The sequence below is a fragment of the Palaemon carinicauda genome, chromosome 7 (assembly GCF_036898095.1).
Source record: "Palaemon carinicauda isolate YSFRI2023 chromosome 7, ASM3689809v2, whole genome shotgun sequence".
Taxonomy (NCBI): domain Eukaryota; kingdom Metazoa; phylum Arthropoda; class Malacostraca; order Decapoda; family Palaemonidae; genus Palaemon; species Palaemon carinicauda.
Window position 1 is genome coordinate 121,126,073 of NC_090731.1, and position 12,010 is coordinate 121,138,082.

The 12,010-nt window shown below is 36.3% G+C and overlaps 1 long non-coding RNA gene and 1 pseudogene across 1 annotated transcript; both read right to left on the reverse strand.

Annotated features, from left to right (window-relative positions):
- Positions 1-603: 603 nt before the first annotated feature.
- LOC137644508 (uncharacterized) lies at positions 604-2,315 on the reverse strand (annotated as a pseudogene).
- A 250-nt stretch (positions 2,316-2,565) lies between these two features.
- Positions 2,566-4,146, reverse strand: LOC137643629 (uncharacterized). Its single transcript, XR_011045030.1, has 3 exons — positions 4,050-4,146; positions 3,644-3,826; positions 2,566-3,152 (listed from the first exon to the last, which is right to left on the reverse strand). It is a non-coding gene; the product is annotated as an uncharacterized lncRNA (long non-coding RNA).
- Positions 4,147-12,010: the final 7,864 nt, after the last annotated feature.

Genomic DNA, 12,010 nt, shown 5'->3' on the forward strand with positions numbered 1-12,010 from the left:
GTTTTTGATAACCAAAAATGTTGTTTACTTAAAAGTAATGCGAATAAATTAATAGCGAAGCCATAGTTTATTAAAAGGCTAACAATGTTTATGAATTCAGTTTTACCTGTAATTTGCTCTTATGGGCGATAAAACTCCTTGACTAATACCCTCTTCATTAAAATGACCCTGTACCCTATTTGTGAACCAAAATATTCAGTCTTAGAAATAGTCTCCTTACGTCTAAAGGTGCGTTTACACAATCGAACTATGTTCGATGGACAAAATCGTTACCATATCACAGGAGAAGCAGGATGACGTCATAAGCGGTGAGATGATGGAAGCGGATCTGGCAACAAGCAGTGGTACCAGTTGAGGGTGTTTACCACCGTTTTGAATCTGCTCATGGGGCATAAACCGGTGGACAATGTTTGAAGGTGATGTCCGTTGGTAAATCGGGCATTTAATTTAGCGTGTGGCCTTGGAGGACTGGTGCAGTACATCACTACCATGGTACACAGGAAAAAAAACAAGGCCAAAAAAATTGCACTATGCAGTATGATCATTGCTGTACTCTGTGAGGAGGAGTAGGAGATACCAAGAGATGATTATGGTTATACATAATTAGACAGCAACCTTGGTTGAAAACATGAGCCTCCCTAATTTTCCAAGATAAAGTACCTCAGAAATTAGTTTCTGTGCATGGATCCTATTTTCTCCATTCATCTTCCGCAAATCATTGGCAACAACATCACCAAAAGCACTTTGTTCATCGCTATCCTCCTTCTCCGATCGAGATTGTTCCTTCAATTGATGAAGAGCTTCTTAAAGCACCGCATGCCTCTCGTTAGTGGGTAGAGACCTTTTTCTCCCTCGGGTACTTTGAGTCTGAATGCGTGAAGACTCATGCATTCCAGGTCGTACATTATCCTGTGATGTACTTGGGACAGGTATGACAGGCGTTGGTGTTGTATGGGTTACAGAACCATGTTCATTTTGTTGAAGTATAGTATCATTGAAAATCTGAAAATAGATAAATGCCATTAGTATATGCCAACGTGTATTAATTTTCTTAATTTCCTGTCACACACACACGAGAGAGAGAGAGAGAGAGAGAGAGAGAGAGAGAGAGAGAGAGAGAGAGAGAGAGAGAGAGAGAGAGAGGGGGGGGGGATAATAGTTTATATATATCGAGAATGTTTAAAAACCTTAACATTCTTCTCATATTATCAGACACTCCAATTAGTGGAGGAGTGGATACCTGTAGCAGAGGGGTTTTCCAAGAAGTGGAACTTTCCTAATTGCATCGCAGCAGTTGACGGGAAGCACATCCTGATAAGGCCACCACCTGACAGCGGCTCCTTCTACTGCAAATACAAAGGAAGCCACAGCATTGTGTTAATGGCTGTCTCCAATACAGACTCAAACTTCCTATATGTCGACGTGAGCATTAATGGACGAGTGTCAGATGGTGGAGTTTGGGATACCTGTTCTCTCAACCAGCATATTGAAGCGGGATCTATGGGTATACCAGATGATGAAATAATCCCTAAAGATTCAAAAGTATTACCATATGTGATTGTTGTTAATGATGCATTTCCTCTGAAGCGTCATATCATGAAACCTTTCTCTCGTCGAAATCAAAACCTTGAGCAACGTGAGTTTCCTACCGAATGTTAAGAGCTTGACGCACCGTAGAAACCACATTCGAAATACTTGCTAACAGCAAAGGTCATCAAAAGATCATAATATGGGGGTGTAAATGTCGTCAGCACCAGCCCCCGACTTCTTTGATTTCCCCAATTTACGTAGCTCTCGCCTATATTGACTACGGATGGATTATATTTTTTTCTTCATTTCAGAAGCAGTAACAGATAATCCACTTCTATTCATTCACGCCGTTATTTCATTGATGGCCGTGATACGTTTGTTCCTATCCTTGTACATATTAGCCTTGACATTCCATAAGCATGGATTTTGCCGGTATAGTTCTATTAGTAACAGGGTCTCTTTTCTGTCCCAATGGTAACTTTTCTCCTTGACTGAGGTACTGCTGGCCTTGTTACCGGGCAATTGAGACTTAGTGAACTGACGAACTTTGAAAATCCTGCAACCAAGGGACTTTGTTCATCGTGTGCCTGGCAGCATCGTATACTTCCACACCATACAGTGTGTGACGGTTCGATGCTGGGAACACGGACAGTGTCCGGTACACCACTTGGTGCTCGCTTCTGACGTCACCAGCAAGCCTTTTCGCTTGGCACTGCTAGTTGGTAACAATTATATCCATCTTACTAACTATTGTGGTTTGGTATCACCGTTTGCCCGTCGGGCATTCTCGATTGTGTGGACAGGGCTTAACGATTACGTTTAGTCACAATGCGGTTTTCCCTATTACAAAGTCAGGTCAACTTTTCAAAGCAGTTTATTTAAAAAGCCAATTAAATTGGTTAAATTAATTTCAAACCTTAAAACCAGGAGTAGGAATATACCACTTAATTTTTAACGAACATATATTACAGTAAAAGCTTAAGAAAAAGTAAAGAAAATCCGTTATGTAGTAAAATGGAAATTTATTAAAGATTATAAATTTCAGACCTTTATAAATTTTAGTAATTGCTTTAAACCAATTTGATAAAATCTATTAAATATGAACCTAACATTTCAATCTACTGATAGCTTAATAAGTCTCATTCCAATGAACAATTTACTAAATCATCCAAAAGTTTTAACTTTTCTTCAATTAACTTACTATGTTTTCAACCACAATTAGCACCAAAAAGGCTGACAATTTTCAGTAATAGTTTATGAAAATCTATATAAAGTTTATTATATCAGAAAAGGAATACCACCATGAAAATAGGCAAATTAACTTCTCTCTTTACACAACTCACCAGAAACCTATTCACCGAAATTTGTAACCAGTTACAGTTGGCCGATACAAAACTAGTTTTTAAAAACATCCATCGGACATCTTTTGGTGATACAAAACTAGTTTTAAAAAAATACTCATCGGACATCTTTATCGAAATTTAACAGGATTTCCAGCAACATCAAAGATCTTTGCAGGGTTTCCAGTAACAATCATCAAACAACCAGGTAAGTATAAATTAAAGTAAAGTTCCTCTAATTTGGTCCTTAAGTAGTTTTCTCCTGACATTGCGCCGTACAGTCTGAAATTAATTAAATATAAGGTTTTTTGTAAAATTTAAGTATCCCTACATAAACGAATATCTTAGAGCAATTGAATAGTGACAGTTTCATGAGATTACCAATTTCGTACAACCTAGATTATACTAATACAATTTAAAACTAGAATAAGACTTTAGAATAGGATTATCAACAATATTATATTATGGAATAAATAGAATAAGAATTAAATCTAAATTTGGGATCAGCAGGCTTAAGTAACAGCAGAACGTAAATAAAATAAAAGTTGAACAACCTTTGAGTAATATCTAACCCTAAATAATGTACAAAAACCGCATAATACTCACTTTAGTTAAAAGGGGTTAAAGCAAGCCTCCCTATAGCGCACGGTAGACCTTTAAGGTCTACCGCGCGCTATAGGGAACGTCCTTCCGCAATTAGGGGCGCTGTTCCAAATCGGGGAGGAGTAGCTTGTTTAAGGGTTGTATGAAAAATTAACATAACCAATACTTGCCTTATAGTTCAGACTGTAAAATACTTCACCAGATTTCAGCGTTGTCACCAGTCTATCATTGTGTATTTGGCGGCATAGGGTCTGTACGAAAAGAATACTAGGAACTTCTCTGAATCACGTTAAGAGTCCCATTAAGATGATAGACTTTTAACGCACAATAAATCAGGGAATCAATTTTCTTTCCTGAAAGTACAAATAAACCAGAAAGTTAAAACATGGATATTTAGAGAGTAAAAAAGCCTTCAGTATACAAACTTAACCTAAATACCGTTACACTAAGATATGGGTATTTAAGAAATACACAGAAAACTTCTACACGGAGGTATGTTAAGACAAAGTATTCAAAGTATATTTAGCGAGTACAGAAAAATAAACTCACATGAAGAGAAAACTAGTAAAGACCAACCTAATCATGACATTAGAAAAACACGTAAAAGTAAACTTAACGTAGTTCTCTATTTACCAGCTATACAAAATGCATATATCACATACTTTCACCCACCCAACTGCTGAGGATAACAGCAAGGCAGCCTGAGAAAGCTTCACTATGCCAAGTCAAGGACTCTAAAAAAAGGGAAGACAAGAAAGCTAACTCATGAAAAAAAAAGTGCGCCTTAGCAGCGCCATCTATTCACGAAGCTCCTGATTAGCTAAAAAAATACGCGGTTTTTGTATTTCAGTATTCCAATAATTGGAATATTATTCATCTAGGGATTTTCCATATATTTATATTTAATCATATTAATCATTAGACTATCTATATTCTTTTTCATACATATAAAGCTTGTTGCTTGTTCATTTACTGAATACAAGCTAAGGTGAGACTGTATTTCATGCAAATATAATATTACAAATATAACTTACAGAATACGTGGGAGGAACGCATCTGGAATAGGACCAGAGCCTAAGACTAAACTAGGAGGGGAGAAAATTAGTGGTGGTTTTCTAATATTGTCTTAACCTTGTTAACGGTCACATTTTTCTCATACCATAAAGACTATGGTCAGAAAAGATGCTCTATTTTTGTCTGCATTTTAATGTGATTTTTGTTTCTAGAGGTACGAGTTTGCGCTTACAAGAGTAGAATAAGGGCCTTTTGAAGTGGCCTTAGCCTCTATTAGGACCTTTTTCAATGTATATTCTCGGACTTTGATAACATACACTTGTTCTGCAAGTTATAATCACACATACATATAATAAACATTACCTTAACTTTGTATCGAGAAATGGGATGAAAAATGCACCAATAAATGATAGTTTATGCTTCAAGGGCAATATACTGAAAAATATGCTTCTTGTTTTACATATGGGGACAGACTTCTCGAAGACTTGAGTTAGCATTACCAGAATGTTAGATCCCAGACTCACCTGAGAAGGATAGAAATACAACAATCACGAGCATGAATGAAAATAAAAAACCATGAGTACTTTTTTTCAATGCTAAATTTCGTTTTATGCATTGTTTATGCATGGTTTATTTCTTAAAAAACAACAGTGTTAACATCTCCTTCACAGGAGTATAGCTGGTTTGGTCGGATGACCATTCCAGGAGAAGTATTGATGAGAATTGGCTAAAATATCGATATCACAGATATTGTATAGTTAGTTATCTCAGCATTTAAACACATAATGTAAACTCTACATTAGTCTAGGAAGACACCTGCATCCGGTGGCGACACAACTCTTTCACACGGTTCGTATTTGTGTTTATGCTGCATAAAAATGTTACATTGCTGAGATATGCAAAACGCATCCTGTTATGATCTTGTGTGACTACAGCAATTCTCACGCTAGCTTCTACTGCCACAATGACGTATTACGTCATGTGTTTTAAACATGTAATATATGACTATTACATATATGTATCATGCCTGATAAAAAACACCCATCATAGTTCGAAAAGAACTGGCAACACGCCAAAATATGTTTACTGGGAGTGTGACTGGATATATGTATTATTCTTTTTTTAACTTTAGCCATAAGCAAATGAGGATGAAAAATAGGCACATTAAAAAAAAATAATAACAATAATGCATATGAAAAGATATTACCAAAGCAAAGAAAAAAAATGCATGATAAATACAGATCTAATATATATGGTACATTGCTAGCAAATGATTATATGGTACCAAAAAAAAAATACTGATATACATATGATTCGGTAACTTTGTTAAAGAATAATTGTTACCTCTGTCAGAAACATAGATTATCATAATACGGTAATTAATAAAAACATTTGTTACCTTGGTAAAGATTAAATTTTAGTGCACAAACACGAATTCTTGGTACGTACACGTACCACGGTTTCGTACATATATTTATATATATAGGGCTTAAATATTTTATTAGATGCCCATAGATTCTGTTTTTTTTTCTCTCTCTTTTCTTTTAACATTCAGTCGTATATATTTTATTAGATGCCGAGAGAAAAAAAAATGATTTATTTTTTAAATGTTTTTTAAATGTATTTTCAAAAATGTTTTTTAAAATGCAAATGTTCTATAGTCTCTTCAATTACATATTACTAGCGTACTAACTGCTTTTCGTACAGAACGCTATTCCAAGACAATTTTACTCCTTTTAGCGAATGAAGGGGCCACTTTCAAAGGGCTTTAAATTGAATTAAATAAGGAGTTTTGTCTGGACATGGCGAAACGTTCTCTTTGAGCTGCAAACTGTTCCTTAACCTACGCCAAACAAAGATGTTAAAGGCGATAAACATCATCACCATCACAACTGTTCCTGCTAGTAGTATGGGATGAAGAAATTCTTTATAAGTCGGTGACGGGTGGTCCATCTCGGTCAATTTCATCAACCGCTTGGCTACCTGTTTGTTGTATGGGAGAGGTAATGATGGCATTGTAGTCGACCACGTGAAGTTCGCGAAGTAGGCTCGTTCTCTGATGATGGTCTTGATCCCTTTCACCATGGAATTAGAGGATGTCCCGATACAACCATCTGCTGCAGCGAAGATTTGGGAATAGGACGTGGATTCGTCCGGGCAGGATACATTGAAGCCGTCCTTGTCGTATCATATCCACGAGCCGTTGTTCAGTCTGCAATTGAACTCATTATTGTCAAAGGGATAAAGCTTATCAAGACAATTTTCACTTGTATGGGAGAGAGCACCGTCTAGCACTATACCTAACTCGCATGAATCCATTGAGTTTTTAGGGAATTCAAATGAGTTAGCTGTACATATTTTTCTATCCATTGCATTTGAACAGTGAGTTAATTGATTTAAGTCTTTAATGACCGTATATGTTTCCTTGTCTGGGGAAATCAATACGTGTCCTGTCAAACTGGATATTACTGGATTTGAGTGATTCGTCATGAAAGTCAGAAATGGTGATATCCTGTAAGATTGCCAGGCATCAGAAGAATCAAAGGGAATTGTAATCATAATCCTGTTATTTTCAACGCTTACTGTAATAAGGCTGTGATAAAATTCTAACCTACGCGCGTCTAACTAGTTTCTCCCGTCCGTTCTCCAGAATTATAGGCAAGAAATGGGGTGACAGTACACCTTTAGTTGCTAACGTGATAGCTTCTACATAATCTTTTGATTTCTCAATGAAATGTGTAATTCTGTTATGTATGTGATCTATTTTTGAATCATAATACGTTAACGTTGCCAATAAATCCTGTACTTCCATAATCTGACTGATATTACTTGAATGTTCATTTACTAAATCCATAAATTGATTGATTGAAGCTAACTGATTCCTTAGTTCTGACATAATCAATTCATCTTCATGAGTCAAGAACTCAATTTTCTTATTTTGATTACTAATCTTAAGACGATTGGAAATTCCTAAACCTAAACTTGCAATAGACCCAAATATGTTTAGTGCAGCAAAAATAAACGGGTTATGTCTCTCTTTATGTTCGTGTCCTACAGTCCACATCAAAAGGTCACGAGCCAAAGATTCTGTCTCGTAAATCTTATTTTGCAAGTCATCAGATAGCATCTCTGCAACTTTTAGTGTCGATCCAAGCGAACTCTCTGTAGTGAAATGAAAATGTCTTCTATGCAACTCATCTAATGAGACAGCAAACCTCGAAATGGCGCTTTTTAAGCTAGTGACGTCATTCTCTGGAAGAAAAATTGCTTGCATACGCACTTCTACAACTACGTTACTTGATGTAATAAAAACGTCTTCTTGTCTTTCAACTATAGTGCCATATTTAAAGTCTATACTTTTAGTTTTAGTGCTCATCCCACAGGAGAAAAATGTCTGAGCGAACAATATCACTCCCAACAACAAAAAATTCATCTTGGAAACCTGTAACGAGAAAAATATATGTAATTACTCCTGTATTAAGAAGAAAACTTTTAACATACAAAATAAAGATCTTTCCCTCACTTCTTTCCCTCTTTTTTTTTTTTTTTTCAAATTTCTTATGTGAGCCAATGGTACGATTCTCTCATCAGTGGGTTGGGATACGTCTTGAACTCTAAACCTATTGGCTGTTAATGTTTCCAAAATGTTAAATGGGCCTTCAAACTTAGGCGTTAGTTTATAATTGAGTCCTTTACATACATTTACCTGTATGTATACACTATCACCCACGGTATATGTTTTAGTTGGCTTCGCTATCTTATCATGATTCCTTTTCATTATGATTTGTAATTCATCTAAATTCTTTCGAAGGATATCAAAACGACTTTTGCTTGCATTTATACATTCTTTTAAAGGATTTGATAGATTAGTTGTAGGCGTTAATACATGGAAAGGCGTTCTAACTGGGGTACCATACAATGCTTCGTGCGGTGACATTTTAATTGATATATGATATGAATGATTCAGAGTACTCAGTACCGCAGGTATTGCAATATCCCAGTTGGGGTCTGATTCCCCTAGTGTTACTCTTAATATATTTAAAACCTTCCTAATTGCTCTTTCCACTAGCCCATTTGATTCTGAGTGATATATCATGGTATTTATTTTCTTTATGCCAAGGAATTCATGCAATGAGGTAAGAAAGTGATTATTAAATTCTCCACCCGAGTCTGAGATTATCATGTGTGGAATTCCATGTTTACAAATGTAACACTTGTAAAACTTCCTAGAGCATTCAATCGCAGTTTTAGTTTTAAGCACTATTAGTTCTGTATATCGAGTTAAAGCATCTACAATTACTAAGAGGTGCTTATTTCCTCTGACTCGTAAAATCCTGTTAACAAATCTAAATGTATTCTTTCAAAGGGTTGATTGGGCACGGGATAAGCCCCTAGGCTGACAGGTGTTTTCGTATGCCCTTTGTTTTCCTGACATGTGCGACAATTAGCTATGTGTTTTTTATATCTGTAAGCATCGTATGCCAATAAAACAATGATTTGGCTTTCTGTGACATTAATGAGAACCCCAGGTGTCCATGTAATGGATTTGCATGCAATCAATTCCGGACAGTGGAAATAAGTGAGATTGGTACCACTACCTGGTCGTTAGTTACATGTGGTGTATTGCGGGTTTTCCTTGTCACGGTCCTACACAGAATATTATCTTTGCTTATATAATTCTGCTGCTTATTCTTTATATATCCCTTTTCATTATGATTGCTTTTCAAAGCATTTATAATTGTCTCTAATTTCTGATCTTTTCTTTGCTCAGTCTGTAATAATTCAGCGCTCCAGCCCAAATCTTCTTGTTCAGATATCGTTTTAACAATAGGCATGGATGTTGATATATCTATTAATTCAGCTAAAGGCTCCGTACAAGATGACACGGGGTTGCGTGATAATGCATCCGCAATGATATATGCTTTCCTAGGTAAATACCCGATTCTCGCGCCAAAGTCTTGAATGATCAAATGCCACCGAGTTAATTTGGGGCTGTGGTTGAAACCTTTAAAGAACTCGGTTAGTGGTTTATGGTCAGTAAGAACCTTAACAGAATAACCGTATATTATGAACTTAAAATGCACTAGTGAATTAAAAATAGCTAGCCCTTCCTTGTCTAGTACTGCATACTTACTTCCGGAAGTTCTCAGTTTTCGAGAATAAAAAGCTATCGAGAAAAATTGTTTATCATATTGCTGAAGCAATACCCCTCCTACTCCTAAGTCTGAGGTGTCTGTTGCAATGAAGAATTCCTTACCGAAGTCAGGAAATTTTATGATAGGAGAGCTACACAGTTCATCTTTCAAGGTATCAAACGCCTGTTGATGATGCTCAGACCATATGAAATCTACGCCCTTCTTTGTAAGATCAGTTAAAGGAGCGGCTATTATTGAATAGTTGCGTATAAAACGCCTGTAATATCCACTACAACACAGAAATTGCTGTATTCCCTTGACATTAGTAGGTATGGGAAAATTACGGATAGCCGATACCTTATCATGGACTACGTTAAGACCTTGACTTGACACCATGAAACCCAAATATATTAATTCTGTTTTGAAAAATTCACACTTACAAATCTTTACCCTTAAGTTATGTTGTCTTAGTCTCTGTAGTACTAGTTCTAATTTACGTAGATGTTCTTCTAAGGTGTTGGAAAAGATTACAAGGTCTTCCATATAGGCATGCAATATATCCCCTAGCAAGTCTCCAAAAACTATGTTAATCATTCTTGTAAATGTTATGGGAGCACAACGTAAACCAAAAAGCATCCTTAAAAATTCATAATGTCCCCTGGCTGTGCTGAAGGCTGTGTATGGAATACTATTTTCTTCTAATGATATCTGGTGAAAGCCTTTAACCCTGGAACGGTACGGTGGGTCGTCCGCAACCCCGAGCGTCAAAAAAAAAAAGAGGTTATTCTAACCTGACTCACCCCCGTGACTGAATTTGTGGGTGATCGACCTGCAGTAGGTGTCTCGCCTACACGCTCTAGTAGTGTCCAGAAGTGCATTGCTGTAGCTGTACTCCTTCCCCGATTTCTGAGACGCGTTGGGGTCGAGCGCGACCGAGTTTACCCTTCTAAGGTAATTTGCATAATTATCAAAGTTATTACGTATTATGAAATTGTCGTAGAATGGTGCAACTTGCATAGGTTATCAGTTGTGGAAAGTCTTGGTGGATTGTTTGGCTACCATGTGCATGATTTTTTTTTTAGTTAAAATGTCGTTCATCACCACGAGGACCATTTTACCGCGAGTGCCCCTTTTTAATTTTTTTTCATTTTTTTGCCAAGTCATTTTTCCGTAAGATATTGCCAAATAGTGTCGTAAAACTTTGGCTTTTTTAGTGTTGGAAAGTGTGTCTAGATGATCTGGCTACCCATGCGTGACTTTGTTTTTGTCAGATACGACGTAGTTATTGGTATATTGGGTATTTAACTGCGGTTGCCAATTTTTGTTTTTTTCATTATTTGTGAAAATTTACTACGTAGTAAGGAATTGCCGTATAGTATTGATTTTTTTTTTTTATGTTTATGTGTTAGAAAGTGTACCTTGATGGTTGGGCTAACACGTGCATGTCTTTTTTTTTATCTGAGATGCCGTATATTAGAATGTTGGGCCTTTTACCGCGAGTGCCCCTTTTTCATTTTTTTTTCATTTTTTTGCCAAGTCCTTTTTCCGTAAGATTTTGCCAAATAGTGTCGTAAAACTTTGGCTTTTTTAGTGTTGGGAAGTGTGTCTAGATGATCTGGCTACCCATGCGTGACTTTGTTTTTGTCAGATACGACGTAGTTATTGGTATATTGGGTATTTAACTGCGGTTGCCAATTTCTGTTTTTTTTTTCAATATTTGTAAAAATTTACTACGTAGTAAGGAATTGCCGTATATTATTGATTTTTTTTCCTGTTTATGTGTTAGAAAGTGTTCCTTCATGGTTGGGCTACCACGTGCATGTCTTTTTTTTATCTGAGATGCCGTATATTAGAATGTTGGGCATTTTTCCGCGAGTGCCCCTTTTTATTTGTTTTGCATTTTTTTGCTTAGTCATGTTACCGTAAGGAATTGGCAAGTAGTGTCGCAAAACTTATATTTTTATAGCGTTGGAAAGTGTTTCTAGATGATCTGGCTACCCATGCCTATTTTTTTTTTAGCCAGATATAGCGTATATATAGGTATGTGTTCGATTTTCCTGTGATTGCCATTTTTTTCGTTTTTTCCCATTTCTTTCAAAATTACTACGTACTAAGGAACTATCACAGAGTAATGATTCATTTAGATGTTTATTTGTCGGAAAATGTGCCTTGATGGTTTGCCTAGCACGTGGCTGAAATTTTTTTTCTGAAATCCGTATAATAAAATGTTGGCCATTTTTCCGCGAGTGCCCGTTTTTATTTGTTTTGCATTTTTTACTTAGTCATGTTACCGTAAGGAATTGGCAAGAAGTGTCGCAAAACTTATATTCTTATTGTGTTGGAAAGTGTTTCTAGATGATCTGGCTACCCATGCCTATCTTTTTTTTA